Raw genomic sequence first — 19,468 nt, forward strand, 5'->3', positions numbered from 1 at the left:
TACAACTTGCTTATATGGTAAGTTGTGAGTAGTGGATCCATGTGAGTCCAAAGAAAAGCCAAAAACAAAACAAACAAAAGGTACACCATTGTGATTTTCACATCACATCTGTATACAAAGCGATAAATGGTACACCATTGTTCTTCTCATAAAGGTTTTGCACCATAGAATAGAAGTACTTTAGAGTCACAATTGCTTCACTTTATGTATGACAAGGAATCCTTGAATTATTTGTTATTGATGTTTATTGCAATGAAAATGCTAAGATCATATAATTGTACACAACTTTGGTCATAACTCATCAAGTGGTTAAAACTGGTAAAGAGTATAGAATTTTCCTTAAAGATGTCTACTAGGTCATGGTTGGACTTTTCACTTTCCAGCCTAACATACTTTTATTAAAGCTTCAAGGGTTTTTATTTATTTATTTCACAACCCCCCCCCCCCCCCCTCCCAAAAAAAAAGCATATGCTTTGTAAATCCAGATTAATATAAAAATGAGGGGAAAAAAAAAAATCAACCTCCACTCCAATGCAAGTTGACAAGTCGGTAAATCATAGAGGGCTTGCGAAAGCTAAGTTCATCAAACATTCATTGTCTGAATCTACTCTGCTCTCTTTCCGTTCAAACTTCAAACTGACCATTAATTAAATAACATGTAATCCACTTCACATTTAATGGTGAATCTGTCTCAAATATTTACATTAAATGTTTAGATAGGTACGTGCTTTTCAACTTAATTAAGTATCGATCATTGTTCCTCACCCTACAATTTTAAGCTACATGCATGCATTCCACGTTACATCTGAATTAGAAAAAAGAATTCCTTCCCGTGTTGCACATGGAACTTTTCTTTATCTAAATTAGGGGAGTGGGGAAGTTTCTTTAGAAAAAGAAAGACGAAAGTAATCTGCTATGCCTATACCGACATGAGCAAAGTAGAGGTATATATCCTTCCCTTTATCTTGAACTCACAGCAGTCATTATCTTTTAGTAGTGTTCACTCTTTCTTTGGTTCTTTTCTTCCGTGTTCCGAAAACTTCACTTTTGGAGAAGTTTGTTCTTAGAGAAAAAAATAAAATAAGAAGAAAACTACTGTAAAATAAAGGAAATAGCAAGACAATACAATACAATATATATATATATATATATATATATATATATATATATATATATATATATATATTATATATGAACTTCTTCAAGTGATCATCCACCACCACATAAAACATAATTGCTATTTTTTATTTGGAGAATTTGAGATATGGACACTATGTTTTTATTTTTATATTTTAATTCACTTTAGGAGAAATAACAATTGATTTTGACCAAAATTGATTCTTGAAAGAAACTTTTATATTTCATTCTAGCAAGATGGTTTGCTTTACTAGAAGAGCTAAAATAGATGCTGAGTTACTATATTCATAGGTGGAGCTAGGGGGGTGCCAAGGGGGGCCATGCCCCCCAGCTTTTGAAATTTTCCATTAACATTCTTTTACTTTTTGTAATATATCTAAGAATTACACAAAAATGTATTCACCAACTCCTCCTAAAAAAATTTCCTAACTTTGCCACTGGTCCGTACTTCTAATAAAGTGAAATTCTCATAAAAAAACTGTAAGGTTGAATTTATTCAACTATGTGTTGGCTTTATTTCGTGCCAAATTTGCTTGTAATTCAGCAATTAGATACCCTGTGTTTATGTGGGAATTATGTAAGGGTTGTGTGTGAGAGAGTGTGAAGAAATTCAAGTATGTGTGCATTGGAGGATTCTCACGATTGGATCTCACGAGTGACTCGCGATTGGCAACTCGCCAAAATGCCACACGTGTGAAGCATGTAAGAAGCTGAAGGGTCATGACAGCTAGAGCACTACGAGACAAAAATTGATAGTCTGGCCTGGCAGTTAACTCGCGACTCATCCCACTCACAAGACTGAGTCACCAGAATGCCCTATTTTGCAAAAAAATGACTTTTCAGATTCCTCACGTACCCTACTATAAATACCCTTATACTCACGAAATGTAGAGAACTTTCAGAAAGAATTTTGAGAAGAAACCCTAAAGAAAACCAAAATTGATTCATCTGCAATCTCAGACTTTTGATTCTCCAAATTCCTCTACTCTCACCCTCTCCATTGATATATCCTTGAGAGGTTCATTTGCGAAATCCTTATCTCACCATACTCGTATTAGTGAGGAGGTATTTTGGTACTTAGGAAGTAGTTTGAAGATAACCAATTCATTTGGTTGAAGCAATGGGCTTATTACAAGATCCAGTAAGTCAAAGAAGACACAGTTAGGCTTAACCCTGTTAGAGTAAGAAGCTTGGAGAGCTTAGGTGCATTGGGTAGATTAGGCTTGGAGGGTCTACTACTATTCGTGTATCTCAACTTTATTCTTTAGTGGATCATTTTACAGCTTGGAGGGCGGCGGAGATGTTTTTCGCTGAATTCTTCGGTTTCCTCTTCGATAACACTTCCTAGTGTTATCTTTGTGTTTGCATCTTTCTAACCCTTACTTTTACCTTTTAATTGCTGTTGTATTGTGATTAATTATGGTGTAGAGTTGTTTATCTATTTGGGTTTTTGCTTGTACTTATTATTCCGCACATTTATTGTTTGAGTAAAAGCTTGTATTGGTTATATTTAAAATTGGGAGTCTAAACATTCATTTGTATTTTACACACTAATTGAACTTTCAAGAACAACAAAAGAACTTTATTGACCAAAAGAAAATCACTATTTGGGATGTCGGTTAAGGGGAGAATAAGATCTTTCACTCCTTAAAAACTCCCCCTTTAACATTGAGTTTGTGAAATAAAGGTTTAATGTTTAACATGGGAGAAATATTCATTATGATAATTCATATGTACATAATATGGGATGCATATAATTTAAAATTGAACAATGAGAAATTTTTATAAAAATTTATTATCATATATCATATGAAAAGAACTCGTTTAAATATCTAGTTATTGCCTTCCATGGAAAATGTGGGTGGTAAGTTTATTGGTTTGGGATATGACATAAATCCAAAACTCCAAGTTCAATCTATCACACTATTTGATCATGGGCAAGATTTTCAAGATTAATCATGGATATGAAATGGAATGGTCTGGCCAAGAGCCAGGACACTACTTCTTTACATACATACATACATACATATATATATATATATGAGTTGAGTTCAAGTTACACCTAGTGTAACTTTAAGCAACATTACACTACCTAATAACTTATTATAGAATTCATATTTTGAGAATCTCACCATTAGATTACATATTTTATATGTTCTTAACATGCATGCCAATTTGATGTAATTTACCATTCGATCCATAAATCCATCTTTTATACATTATTTTAAACTACAAAAACTTGAATTTAAATAATTGATTGATGACATGACCATTGACCTTTGATCATGCTTAAATTTTGCAAGCATAAATAATATACAAAGACACTGTAATTTAACGGTGGATTTGTCAAAATTCGCATCCAATTAAAAAATATTGAACAGTGTAACATTGTTTAAAGTTACACCGGGTGTGTATCTAAGAATTAGGCTCTTTTGAATATACAACACTGTCAATTTCTTTAAAACCTTCTCCCATTTTCCCCGTGTGTGTATCTTAAAATATTTAATATTCTAAAAAATGGGCAGCTTAAACTCAACCCTATATATATATATATATATATATATAGCAAATTGAATCAATAACTAAATTGATTTAATATCAAAATGCAGCGTGAAAATGTTAAACTAGCTATTCCGTTATGGCTAGACACAATACTTAAACCTATAAAAGTATAAAAGGACTCTTTAATCTAGAAGGAGAAGTTTAGAATCGACCATAAAGTAGAAAAACTATCAAAGAAATTTAGTTAATGAATATTAAACTCTAACTTTCATTTAGGCTTGGATGCCAGTTTGTGGACTTCATAAAACTAAATACCAAGTAAAAAATATTTGCAAACATATTCCAATTAATATATTAATGTAAAAGTACACTAATTTGACTAAGAAAATCGCAAAATACCATTCAAAATATGTTAATAAACTTAATATTTGGAAATTCAAAAAATTAAATAAAATATCAAATATTAGAAATTTATGAAAGACGATAAAGTTTCCATATGCTCAAGATGAGAAGTTAATGATCTTTTGCCTATACATTTTGCACCAAAATGAATTTCTGAATGAAACTGGTTTTATTGAAAAATAAATGTATGAGACTTTAAGATCATAAAATGGACACAATTATGATCTAATTTGAAATGAGTGAGTTATCGCCGGCTAAAGTTGGCACAACAATGCTGCATATAAGTGCTAAATTTTGAGGAGTAGTTGATTAACGCTTGACCAATCGAGACTTTTTTTTTTTTTTTGGGGGTGGGGGGGGGGGGGGGGGTGTTATTTTACGTTAAACCATATTTTACAAGGTTTCAATGTTTTATTTGAACCCTACTTATAACACGTGTATATATCCTCATTAACACGAGTTTTCTTTTCTAAGGTGAATAGAGGAAGAAACTCATAGCAAACAGAGAAAAAAAATATAGCCTCCATCCTTGTCAACCCACAAATATAGAAAGAGATATTCAGGTGTAGATATGTTTGATGATTAAAAGTTGAAGCCACAGAGCTAACCCCAATGCGTTGCCATGGAGCTTAAGTTGTCATGGTGATCCTTGGAGCCAGACAGTAGGACTAATCATGATCATGGATGCATTTTGTGAGGTTGATAGTGGGGTTACATTAAGAAGTTATCAACTGAGTAAGAGTCTATGGATAAAGGGTTTATCTCAAATTGTAAAACTTCAATTCTATTAGTGAGTTCCTTGTTGGGGTAGGGACACTCTAGCAGTAGTTTTTCCTTTGGATGTTATCCATTGATTTTTCACTAATCAAGAGAGTTAAAAAATATTATCTAATTGTCTTACTCGTTTATCTACATTATGAGAGTTAGAAAATAGATTCAATAAATAAGTTTTGTTATTATATTAAGGTATGGGTATCTTGGTTTTTTAGGGGAAGGAGGGTCTTAGCTTGAAAATTAAGTAATAGGTAATTTTTATTACACGCATTTTATTACACACATTTTACAAACACATTTATTTCAAGTTACAAATCGTGACTTGAAGTCACAATTTTAATACATTTCAAGTGTATGCGTAAGAATATGTATAATATATAGAATTTGTGTACTAGTATTTTCCCCTTGAGTTATATACTTACAATAATACTTTATTTATAATAATAATAATTATTATTATCATCGAATTATTGAAAAAAAAAATCCTTCCAACCACTAAAGCTGGCAAGCACTTCTATAGGCAGAACCACGAAAGGCTCATATTTAAGATAGCTTGACTCCGGTTACTTAATTTAATTTTTCAAGTTGATTAATTAGGTCAAATTATATGAAAATTGTAAAGTCACTAACAAATTACCAAATAAACTAAATGCAGCGAAAAATAAATAGACAGATGATTTATTGACAAATGGGAAAAACCTTTCGCAAGGCAAAAACTCCACCGAGTGAATTTAAGGTCACTACTCCAATAATCCACTATTCAATAATCATGTAATGCCCTAGCCCAAATAAATAAATAAAAAAAGAAAAAAGAGGGAGATTAGATTTTTTTTAGGAGCCACGTGACCCACCTACCCCTTATTTCTTCACCACACACCACACACTTACAAAAATCTATCCTTATTAGGCCGGTCAACCAAGGGTCTTTAACAAGTTTCTTTTCTTTTCATTTTTTTTCCTCATCACTCCCTTACTCTCCAGCCGGTACCACTCCTCACCACTTCCACCACCATTTTTCAGCAAGATCACCAAAAAACTCCATAGGAAAAAGGTAAGGCTTACTCATCTCTACTATTTGAGGTAAAATTTTTTAATATTTTTGGTGGGTTTATATGCTTTTGCTTGAGGTTATGTTTATCTAAGCTTTAATAATAACACTCATGTGATTTATGAGCATTAGAAGTGATATTTATGTGTTTTTATGTATGGATTTTGATCTTGGTGGATGTATTTGATGAGTGGGTTTATGATTTTTGCAATGGTGGTTAGCTAAGTGGTGAAGATTTAGGAGTTTTGGCTTTCTAATATGATGTGGTTGATGAATCTAATTTCTATTGTGTATTTGGAGCTAGTGGAGGATTTACATTTGGGGTTTGTAATGGTGGGTATTGTTATATATGTTGTTATTTTGTGGGTCTTTTGAAAATGACGTGTATTGAGGAAGAAATTCATAAAGTTTTGGGATCTCTTATGGTAAAGAAGAGGCTTTGAATGACTAATTATAAATTGGAGTCTAAGCCTTATAAATGAAATTGTTGATAAACTTTGGAAGTGAAATACATTATTTGTGAGGTTAAGTACTTAGGCTTGCCTAATTAATTTCTCATCTAGCAATTTATAATTCCTAGCTAGATAAAATGGCAAGCCTTATGCTTATCGTGATAGGTTTGTTTGGTATTGTTTAGGTTCTACCTAATCTTCTTTGGAGTTTTGGAACTAAGTTTTTTGCGGGTCGCAAGGTAAGTAGCTTTTAATGGGATTTTTGGAAAATAACCACGTTGCATAAACTTTGTTTTTGGGTTAAACACATTTTGGAAAATTATATATGGATATATGTTTTCTTAAAAGTGTTGTGTTATGACCTTATTATATATGATTATATATGAAAAGCGCATATGTTTAATATTGCATATGGGGAAATGCATGATTTGTTGGTATGGAAGAGATAAGCATCTTTGATATAATTCTTGGGAATGGATTTTATGAATTTATTGCATTATTTTCAAATTCTAAAGATGCTTTATCTTAGCTTGTATTATTTGGGAAATTCTCGCAAAATATTTATGACAAGAAATAGTTTAGAGGACTTTCAGAATATTGTGACTATTTGGTTATTGAAATATTTTATGAAACTACTTGGAAGTGAACTGTGTATTTCAAATACTTTAACTTGTGAGATTTTGATGTGGTTTTGTCATTGTGCCATGATATTGGTGATTACCTCGTCTGTGTGACGACTTGTCTGTGTGACGTCCCGTCTATGTGACGACCTGTCTGTGTGACGACCTGTCTGTGTGACGACCTTGTCTGTGTGACGGCCTCGTTTGTGTGACAACCTTGTCATGTGGCCTTGGGTAAGATTTTTGGATTTGAAATGGTATTGGATATTTTATGGCTCACAATGTATAATATGTAGTTTCATAGTTACTTTGGGAAGCTTGGTGCTAAAATATGCTTATCATTCTTGTCATGATATGAAGGAAATTTATTTTGCAGAATTCAAATGGAAATTCCCACATTTTAGCATGTTTGTAAAATGTTCATTATCATGAAACTTGTATTTTCCCCACCCCCATTAATTATGCTACTTACTAGGCTCTGTCCTATCCCATTATTTTACAAACTTTTTAGAGTAGGCAACTATTGTTTTGAGACAGCTTTTTGGTGGCTAGTCGTAGTTAGACTAACTGCTAATGGAGGCTGACTTATGTGATGGAGATAATTGATGATGTATAACTTAGAGTAGGCTTGACCCAATTCTTTTGTATCTAATAGTGGTTATGCGTTTATTTCCACTAATGGGATAAGTTGATGATATGTAATTATTTATTCAGACCTCCATTCTTTTGTGACCAATTGTCATTGTATTTATTGTATAGAGCTTTGACTTATTTTGGGAGTATATTTAATGGAATTATTATGAAAACTCTTGATGTTGGTACTTGATATGATTTTATTTGGATTGAATTACCAAAAGGAACAAAATCTACAGGTACCTTTGAGATGTTTTTCTCATGCTTTGGACTCTTTTGAGTTTGGGACGTGTCAAATCAAGTAGTTACAAGTATGAAGAATCTTACCACTACCCTGACCTATCCCAAAATACCAACCTACAATTGAACCTTTGCTCCAATACCAAATTGGACTTAATCTTGTAGTAGTCTTCTTTCCTTTGATGCACAAATCTCCAATTTGTAACTAACTCCTTTGCACGAATCCCAGTACGTAACTAACTCCAGGAACTTAAATGATTGTTGTTGGCTACAAAGTTCTTCACTTCATCAACAATGAAGATCATGAAGTACTTAGTTACAAAACTCTATGACGTACAAATGCAATAGCTTCTCACATAGAAAAAGAAACTCTTGGTCTTTGTATCATTGTGTGACGGCTCTTAAAAATAAACCTTATATATGTCTAGGATTGTGAGAAAAGAAACCCTAAACAAATATATCAGCTTAGGCCAATTGCAAATCTGGAATTCTAAAATTGTAATTCTCGATAGATCGAGCTTGTGTCAAGTTTCCCATTTAATCTTGATAGTAGCTATCTGTCAAGTTTTAATAAAACAACTTTTTTTCACTTGTTTCTTGGATCAATCTTTATGTCTTTAATACTAACAATTGATACATTTTAATAACATATTTCTTGATATATTAAACCCAACTTAGATTTACCCAATTACAATTAAAGTGCGTTTTGTCAAAGGATTAGTCAATTACATATAAAATATGACCCTAACAACTCACATGCTCCAGTTGAAGTAGTGGGTGTTTTGTTTCTTCTATATGGTTTGTGCGTTATGTCAATGGTTCACTCTTGCTTTGAAATTAACAGATGCATGGATTATATATACTATACATGTGCCACCACTAACTCTCAAGATATTTATTCTAAACTCTTGCATTCATAAAATACCACACTTAACTTCAAGAAATCCCCCACATATATGTATTTACCACGATTTTTTTTAATCTATAAAACTCACACTCATTAATGAAAGTTTAATTAAAAACAAGTTTAACTACTAACATTGTAATGATTCTTTATCCAGTTCTTAATCTTGGATTGGATAGAAAAGAGTGCACAAAATTTATTCTTTATGTAGGTACATATAATTTGTGACCAAATCGGGTGGCTTAGGAAGAACTTGGTCCATTAAGAACTCAATTCCTCTTGACCAATATCAATCTGGCTATTCAAATAAAAAAGGTCTTCCAGTCTCATTTGGTTGCTTGGGACTGCCTTACTATCTCTCAAAAAGGTGCGGCTTGTGTCTAGTAGAAGTTTACATTAGACACGTTGGATTGCAGAATGTGTTCACTCTTGGACACATGTCCAAATCCTGACGTGTCCAGTGGAAACTACCACTGGACACAAGCCCTTCCCCTCTCCAAAAGATGCAGCTTCTAGGATTCCCAACCAAAAAAAAAGGTACAAAGTTAATTTTGATGCTGCTACTAGATAAGATCACTGCTCTGTTGTTACTGTTTGTAAGGATTTTTGGTAGCTAGCGATCAATGCCAAAGAATCCACTGTTCATCCAGCCTGGACTAAAGCCAAAGCTTGTTTCCTCTTCTCTAACCTCCAACTTAAAGCTTTACTGCATATTATATTTTAGCAACGTAAGAAGCACCGTGTTGCTAGTTAAGAATTTTCTTTTTAGGTCTTACTTTAAAAAAAAAAATTTGTAAAAAATATTACCAAAAGAGATAAAAAAAAAAAAATTGCCAAAAGCTGCCCATAAATCTGAAAAGTTGTCAAAATTTGTGTTGTTAACAGTCACCTTACGGTGGCCATTAACACAACCTTATATTTTAAGTTGATAGGAATGTATCATTGAAGATGTTTATGATTCTGATTTATCCCTTGCTTGTTTTGTACTCCAATTATTTTGGACATTCTTAGGCTTTAGCCTATTTATCCTTTTGGGATTTGTTGTTTTGTTCACAAATTTCACCGAATGAGGGTGAATGAGCTTTTGGACTATGATTTCAATATAGCGTAATGGTTGGTTTCAGGATAAAGAATTCCTTGGTGTCTAACCACGATGCAAAAAATATGGATTTTGGTGTTTAAAAAGGAAAACACTTCTCAATAGAAAATAAAATAAAATAATCATTAGATAATGAAAAGCAACTTAATTAAGACAAGACATACGTTATCACTTTTTTGTAATCAAATTTATCTTCTTTGCCAAAGGTCTTGTAGCTGAATTGATACCTCCCACATAGTTTTAAAAACCGGACTGGACCGGCCGGTCCCACCGATTCAACCGGGAAACAACCTTAAATCTGGTCCGGTTATGCTATAAAACTGGAAATAGTGTAAAAAAGCTAAACAGTACCGACCGGCTGGTTCAACCTTAAGAACCGCAAAACCGGCTAGTCGAACTGGGAACCGGTCATCTGCCTAAGCTACGCCGTTTTGCTTCTCAAAATTAACCCTAAATCCTTTCAAGCTTTCAGCCCTCTCACTTCTCTAGTTCTCTCCTCAGTTCTCTCCTCACGCCTCCAGCCTCCTCAAGCTCTTATACTCCCTGCCTCACACTCTCCCTCACGGCCTCAGCGCTCAGCCCCTCACTCCCTCGTGCCCTCACTCCCTCACGCGGCACGCCTCTCTGCCTCGTGCTCTCGCCCACTCTGCTCACTCTCTCTGCCTCCACGCACGCCACCACGCCCACCATCACGCCTTCAAGCATAACGGCGTCGGCGCCACACCCACGATCTTCTCTTCGCCTGATCGAAACTAAAAATGGTATGGTTCAATTTCATTTTTCATTTTTCCCTTTCTTTTTTCACTTCAATTTCCCTTTCTTTCTTTTCATTTTTCTTTTCATTTTTCACTTAAATTTCTCATTTCCATGCTTCAATTCTCGTTTGCAGGAGAAATTTATGGTTGTGATTGTGGACTCTGAAGTCTGAAGTGCTGGGTTTTTTTTTTTTCCCCCCCTCTAAAGTGCTCCGCTCTCTGTTTCTCGGCTCGGCTTCATCAGGTAACATTCTTTTCTTTTGATTTTGCTTTTGATCATTTTCTTAAATTTCTTTTATCGTTTTTTTTTTTTTTTTTTTTTTTCATTTCTCTCAGCTTCATCTCAGATTCTCTGTTCTTGGCTTCATCTCAGGTTCTTTGGTTCTCTGTTCCGTGACTTCCTGGTAAGTGGTAACTTCTATCTTTCAATTATTTGTTTACACTTACAGAGTATGTTGTGGATTTGATTTACAGAGCATTGTAAAATACATGTTGTGGATTTGATTTACAGAGCATTATTGTTTGTGAAATATTGTTTATAGAGTATTAAATGATTGTTTGTGTATGTCACTATGTTGTGTTGATGAATTTATTTGTTGATAAAATAGTTGCTGCCAGTCTGAAATTGTTGAGTGAAATGGAGTCCGCCTCTGTACCATCTAATGAACATGCTTCTACAACCGGGTCTAATGCTAATTCTTCATCTGTGAGAGCGAAATGTGATCCCGCATGGGGTCATGTCACTGAAGAGTTGAAAGACGGAAAAAGTAGTTATAGATGTATACATTGTGGGAAAAATTATAAAGGAAGGGGTACCAATAGGATGAAAAGACATCTAACTGGAATTAAAGGTGATGTGGCTGCATGTATGGGTGTACCTTATGATGTTAGGTTTCAAATGGTTGAGAATTTGAAGGAAATTGCTAAATCTAAAGAACAAACAAAAAAGGATCAAGAAGCATCTAATTTTTCGCCATTAGAGGACTCACCAGAATTTGAAGATGTCCAAGAAATTACTCCTAGAGGTAGGGGGTTAGGTAGGGGAAATAGAAGTGGTGCTCCTAGTAATTTTCCACCAAGATCAAATCTTGGCAAGAGAAAGGTTGGTGACATTGGTAATTACTTCGCTCTTAGAACAACACTAGGAGCTCAACCTTCTATTAAAAGTGTTCTTGCTGGCAAAGAAAAGAAGTTGAGGGTTGATATGGCAGTAGCAAGATGGATGTATGATGCTTGCATTCCAATTAATGCTGTGAATTCTAGTTATTATCAACCTATGCTCAATGTTGTAGCTTCTTATGGTCCTGGATATAAAGGCCCAAATTATCATGCCCTTTGAGTACTTTTGTTGAGAGAAACAGAAATAGAAGTCCAATTGATTGTTGATTCTCATCGTTCATATTGGGCTGACACTGGTTGTACAATAATGGCTGATGGGTGAACTGATACTAGGCATAGAACATTGATTAATTTCCTTGTCTATTGTCCTAAAGGAATTGTTTTTATACGTTCTGTTGATGCTTCTGACTTGGTTAAGGATGCTATTAATTTGAGTAACTTGTTTGATGAAATTGTTAATTGGGTTGGTCCTGCAAATATAGTACATTTGGTCACTGACAATGCTGCAAATTATGTAGCTGCTGGAAGAATTTTGTGTGGAAAATATAAGAACATTAGTTGGTCACCTTGTGCAGCACATTGCCTAAACCTAATTTTTAAGGAGATTAGGAAGATGGATCATGTAGCTAAACTTGCAAAGCATGCATCCAAGATCACAGTGTTCATCTATAATCATGTGGCTTTGCAAGCTTGGTTGAGGACTAGAAAAAATTGGACGGAAATTGTGCGTCTAGGGACAACTAGGTTTGCTACTACTTTCATTACCTTAGGGAGTCTTAAGGAATATAAGCATGACTTACAAGCATTGGTGACTAGCAAATTTTATGTTGAATCAAGATATGCAAAAGATAAGAAAGCAAAGGCAGTGGTGAAAATCATTCTTGACAATCAATTTTGGAATGATTGTCATGTAATTGTGCATATTATGTCACCATTGATTCATTTATTACGCATTGTTGATTCTGATGAAAAACCAGCTATGGGTTATGTATATGATGGCATGTATAGAGTAATTTATGGAATCAAAAAAAATTTTCAAGGACAAGAAGAGACTATGGGAGCCTTATGTTAATATTATCAAGGATCGTTAGCATAATCAATTCTATAGAGATATTCATGCTGCTGCTTATTGGTTGAATCCTGCATTCCAATATGACTCATCTACTCTTAATAAGAGGCTAGAGACACAATCTGCTGTGACAAATGTTATTGAATCAAAAGTTTCAGTTGGCTGATTGAAGTTGGTGGAGGAATTAAGGCTATTTCGAGAGCGTGAACAAACTTTTGGAATCCAATTTGCTCAAGAATCAGCCAAGACATCTCAGCTGGGTAAGATATTGTTTACTTTAACTAATAATAAAATGAAAATATGTTTAAAGATCATAGCTCTTTTTTATATTTTTGGGATAAGTATGTTTATTGATTCATTGTATCTTTGTTTTGTGTTGTATATGGAACTTAGATGAGTGGTGGAAGTTGTTTGGATCTTGCGCTCCAACCTTACAAAAATTTGCAATTTGGATCCTTAGCCAAACAGCTACCTCTTCGAGATGTGAGTGGAATTGGAGTGTTTTTGAACAAATACATAGCAAAAGAAGAAATAGATTGGAGCATCAACGACTTAATGATCTTGTGTGTGTTCATTATAACTACCGATTGAAAGAAAGGTATATATTATATAATCTCTTTGTTTCAATGTTTTTGTGGGAAAATATGAGTGATTCACTAATTTGGTCAAGTGAGTTCTTTGTGATTGTGAAATATAAGTGATTTGGTTATCAATTATTCATTATGTTCATCTTGTGATATAGAGTCAAAAGGAAGAAGTTCAATTTTGATCCCATTGATTATGCAAGTATCGATAAAACTGAATTTTGGGTAGTGGAAGATGAGGAACCTCCATTTCTGGATCATGAGGAGATAGAGAATGTATTATATGAAAAGGGAGCCCATCCAATCGAAGAAGGGTCTTCTAGCCATGTACAAAGAGGTTAGTTTATAACAATTCTTTGCCTAGTTGCATATTTTAATTAGACTATTTATGATTTATGAGAAATGATTATTAGAATCGATATTTTATTTATTGTTATTTGGTTTTGGAACTTGTATAGATATGGAAAATGAAGTGGTTGAGGAAGATGATGACATCAATTTGAAATCATTTGGTGATGAAGATGATGCTCCTCCCGGATTTAGAGATAAAAATCATCCTATTCCTATTGAAGATGAAGAAGATGAGGATGAGGATGATGATAATGATGCTAGTGGTGGAGCATTTGGTTCACATGCTGATATTGATTTCAATTTTCTTCATAACAAATGAGACTTGGGCCTTAAAAGTTATTAGTTGTTTGTTTGAAACTTTAAAACTTATTTGCTATTTGGATGTAATGAACTTATTTGTTATTTGCCATTTGGATGTAAATATAATGACTAATGAACTTATTTATTTGGTTTTGTTGAAAGTTTATTATGTTAAGCATGATTGTTTTGTAATGTTTTTATGTTAAATTCTTTAAAAAATGTTATATACTTCTTTAAAAAAATTATTAATTATTTATATAATTTAAATAAATAATAATTAAATTATTTATGACATCACCGTCCGACCTTAAAACCAATAATTAGCTCCTTTTTAGGTTCTTTCGACGTACCAGTTTTTAAAACCATACCTCCCCATGTACAAAGTGTTTGGAAGTCTAGGGGGGAAAGAGTTCAAGCTGTGGGGTTAGCAGCATGTCGTAATTATTTCTCAAAAAATTAAAAATTTATCTTCTTACACTTGCAAATTTAGGCCTACAAGTACTAAAAGAATTCTCAGCTTAATTAATCATGTTTTCGCCAAATGAATATCTTAGCGAATTCCCAAATATACTATAAGAGTATGTTTGGTAGATTATAATAAACGCTAAAATGTAAAAATTATTCCTATAGTTTAGTTATTCTTTAGTTTTGTTATGTTTTTATTACAAGGAATAATCATTCCTTATGAATAGCTATTCTTCAAAATGCAGAATAACTATTCCTCTTTAAAAGGTTGTATTAGTTATTCCTTAGTAAATTCAATAATTTTAAAACTTAATATATTTTCAAATAAACAAACTTTCCATATACATTTAACAATTATAAAAATAAAAAATCATAAAAAATAACACATATCTCTCTTAATTTTTTTTTATTAAAAAAATGGAAATCGAGATAAATGCCTATTTAGTGACAACATCTCTCTCCCAACAGAGTCCTCTACCTTAATGCACATAATATAAGAACTCTACCGCAACATATTTTATTGCAAATTTTCCAAACTTTAAGAAGGAACAAATCATCAGGATGATAGTATAATAGCATGCAATCTTGATATATCCATTACTTGTTAATCTCAACATATAATTTTGATGGCCATGTTGTTGATGAAGCTAGTAAAATGGCTCCAAAACGTTTGCTGTATTATTTTACCCGTCAAACTGTATTCAATACATTGAATTCAAGAGCATAATGAAGATGAAGTCATGAAGACCATTCTCAGCGTTGTCTCCTTCTGGTGAAGTCAGAATTTGGAATAATTAAATTTGGTAAAAATACTATATCTTCACCCAATTTAAACTCATAATTAAATTTTGTGTGAAGTAGTGGCTTTCTTGTGGCTATAGTGGTGCATTACACTTCGAAGTTTTTGAGTTTTCAACTTATTAATGTGTTGATGCTTTCACAAATTTGGAGTGTTTACCTGTAATTTCGGACCGATCAACGCAACTGGGAATCTTGAACGAAGTGCTGTCAATCAAGAGCAATCATTGCTATATATTGATTTATAGTTTTCCAAAGCGAGATCCTTTGTCCTTTCTGGTTCATTGCATTTTCAAAAGCAGCAGTACTCTTTTTTTAACTTGTTTTTGGGTCATTCTATAATTACACGAGGGTTCCAACGAAAAGAGGCTTTTGAAGGATCTATTGCCACTGTTATTCTTTTGGTATAGGGTAAAATTCCATTAAGCCATGCTGGTGATTCAAAGGCTCTTCTCTGCTTAGAGAATGTTCTCTCTCTTCCTGATGCTAAAGGTATAGAAATTTCGGTTGATTTAAATTTATTTTCTATACATTTTCAGTTACATTTGCTTATTTGAACCATGAAGAAACCATATAATTAAAAAGCAAATTTATAGATGCATAAAGATTGGGAACAGTTATTCTCTAATTACACACGTGATTAACATGTCATCAACAAAATTCTGATATCTCGAGGGAGAAGATAAGTTCAGATGGCAGTGTTTTAAAACAACACCGTCTTGATAAAATTACAGCTAGTTTTCCTGATCAAAACGGCAAAGTTTATTTTAATGAGAAACGATGCCGTTTTGGTGTGAAACACAATATAGCCGTTTATTTGAAAAAGTAGCCGTTGGACAATTTTTATTACCACCGCACACCTTTGGTGCGATGACCACTCCATAAATATGAGTGCTTGTGGGGTGTGGGGGGGGTAAGGACCGGGATTCAAGTCTTCAGGAGGGAGCTTCACACACATATACACTTAGATTAGGCTAGAGTAGAATTCTATCTTGTAAAAAAAAAAAAAAAAAAAAAAAAAAAAATAGCAAATTGTTTGAATAAAGAAACCATCTAATTACTCACACCTACATCTGCTTCGTGCTATAGAAATTATATATTTAGAAGCAAATGATTGGATAAAGAAGTTCAATCGTAGAGAGCCAGTCAACATAAACACTTAATTATTCAATTATTATGCTCGTAAATCAAACATTTTTGAAGCTTAAAATCCCAAGTCCAGTGAAAACACAGGCATATGGATACACAAAAGTAGATATATAGCTGCTCAACACACAACACCCAAAACAAATAGCTTATTTTAACCATGAAGAAACCATAGTAATCAATCATTAGAAAAAGTGAAATCATCAATCCAACACAAAGTTGTAGGATGTAAATGAAACGCCCTAGATAGAAACCACCTTATTGCTTGGCGGAGGCACCTTCTCGACAGTAACCCTTAAAAGTTGAAAGTAGAGTGGAAGCTCTCCTATGGATAAAAGGATTATAGGTAGGCATATCACCGTATACACAGGAAACGCCTTATCTTGCAGTTCACTTTTTAGCAAGAAGAATTGTCCAGCACAGAAAGAAATTAACATCGCCCCAGTGGATACAAAGAGCAATGTTAGGCCAAGCAGAAGTTTCCTCGACACATAGCAATGAAAATCTTTTGGTTGCTATTGGGAGGCGAGGATGGTGAGAAACAAAAACAAGGAAATAACAAAGGCGCACAAAGCAACAAGTGAGGAAATAGCAAATACGCTGAATGCAGGATGTTTTACAAGGAATGGCATGCCACAAGTATCACTAATTCCTCCAACTGCTTTGAATAGAGAGTTCTACTCGAACCTCTCTGTCCACTTCGATGATTCCAACATTCAGTTTGTGAAGGGTTGGATAAGGGGTGAAGAGTATGTCATTACTCCTCAGGTAATGGCCTCTACTCTTGGTGTACCTTTGGTACAGCAGCCTATGTACCCTTACACTGTGATTCGTCCCCTTGATAATATTATGTCACTCATCAATGGTACTTCCATTAGATAGGATACTAATCCTTCATACTATTCCCATTGAGAGATGTGAATTCTTGTACGCTCTTGTCACTAATGCTCCTATGAGTTTTCCTTCTCTTTTCATTAGCTCACTTGTTGAGGTTCATAGGAGTAGTGCCAAATCCCATGGTATATTCTTTCCAGTTTTCATTCATAGGATTCTTTTGGATTTATGATTAGAGGACTTTCCTGCATTAGAGCCTGTCCATATCATATCTCCTATAAGTGCCACCTTCCTTAGGCAAAGAGCAGCTCAGTTGAAAGCTAGCTCTAAACGCCCTAGAGTCGAGCCTTCTACAGGTGATGCATTTAGGCCTCCTTCTTCCGATGATACTTCTGTTGAGAAATATGTAGACCCCATAGTTGCCGTGGATCCTCCACCGTCTACATCGAGCAACTCCTCTATATGTGTCACTTTGGATACGGTTGTGACTGTTCAGTCGGTGCATAGACAGCTTTTGTTGGATTTGCTCAATGAGGTTGCAGCCTTACGAGTAGATTTGGCGCATGCTAGAGGTTCTACTCCTCAGGCTCCACCTTTTGATGGTGATTCTTGATTGCCCTTTGTCAATTCGTCACAAAAAGGGGGAGTACATACATATGTAAATAGAGGGAGATTTGGAGATTATAGATTGTATATAGGAGCTTCATGATGTATTTTTGGTTTTGGCTTATGATGTATTTACTTTTTGCCTTGATGTATTTATTTTTATGGGTTGTATATGTTAGGGGGAGACATTATGAGACTTTATGTTTTGTGTTTAGTTGTTCTATTGTTTCTTGTTTCAAATATGGTACATTTGATTATGGATTTATATTTATGAGGTTATTAATGATATGTGTCTTTTATTTTATGTTTTATGAAATCAAGAAGTTTAATTTTTTAATTTGAATGGGCTGTTTTTAACTTTGAGCATTTTATTTTTGTGATGTGTTTTGTCACGGATTGCCAAATGGGGAGATTGTTAGGTTCCAAGACCTTAGGGACTAATGTATTAGAACTTCAATATGTATTATGTTGGCAAACCATAATCAAAACATAGAGTCTAAGTTTAGGCTTGCTCAAAGTGTGTTTAATTGTAAAATTGGGATTGAGTGATAGCAGAAATTATTGGACAAAATCTGCAAGGCTTGATCTATTGAAAATTAGACTCGATCGATCGAACCACGTGCAGATTTATTTTTCTGCAGAAATTCTAATTCAGCCCAAGCCCGTTTGACGTATTGGGTTTTATGTTTTACTCCAAATATAAAAGGAAAAATCTTAGCTACGTTTTAGAAGTCTTTAGAGTGTTGTGTGTTGAATCTTTTGTGAGATCTAGAGGTGTTTACCTTCATACACACACATAGGTTATCAAGATCAAGATTCGCGTCAAGAACTTGATGATCGCTTTAGTTGCTACTTAAAGAACTTAAAGAAGATTTGAAACCTTTGAGTTGAGTCTCAAAGTCACAAATAGGAGAACTTGTGGTTACAGTAGATCAAGGAAAGAAGTAGTCCGTGGACTCGGAGCTGTCATGTGGTCGTGGTAGTAAGTTTTCTACATGAGGTATCAATAGGATGTTAGTGGTTTAAGATATATTATAAAAACTTCAATTCTTTCATAGTGGATCTATTTTACCTTGAGGATAGCTAAGTTAAATCCTCCCCAGGTTTTTTACCGGTTAGGTTTTCTTGGGTTATCATATCGTTGTTAGGAACATATGTCAATTTAGAATTGGCTAATCCTTTGACAAAACACACTTTACTTGTAATTGGATAGATCTAGGATGTGTTTAATACTTCAAGGAATAAGGTTTCAAGTTCAAGTGTTAAAACCATGCAAATCTGTCCAAGATTCAAGTGAAGAAGTGTTAGATTTTAAAGCTTGATAGCTAGTATCTATCGAGATTTAAAAAGCTGTTTCAGCCCGATACTCGACAGCTCTCGACAAATAACCTATCTATCGAGATTTTGGAAAATCAGTTTTCTAGATCTGATTTCACTCCAATACGTGAATAATTGTTTGAGCTTTCTTTTCTCACAAATCTAAACATTTATAAGGATTGTTTTAAGGGCTGTCACAGATGATGCACCTTAATGCAAAATTTTTTCACAAGCATATTGTGAACTAGAGACATATGCCCTAGTTCATCTTTCTCTTCAAGAAGCTGCTGCATTTGTACACCGTAGACTTTTG

This window comes from Castanea sativa, chromosome 10 (genome assembly GCF_040712315.1).
Source record: "Castanea sativa cultivar Marrone di Chiusa Pesio chromosome 10, ASM4071231v1".
Taxonomy (NCBI): Eukaryota; Viridiplantae; Streptophyta; class Magnoliopsida; order Fagales; family Fagaceae; genus Castanea; species Castanea sativa.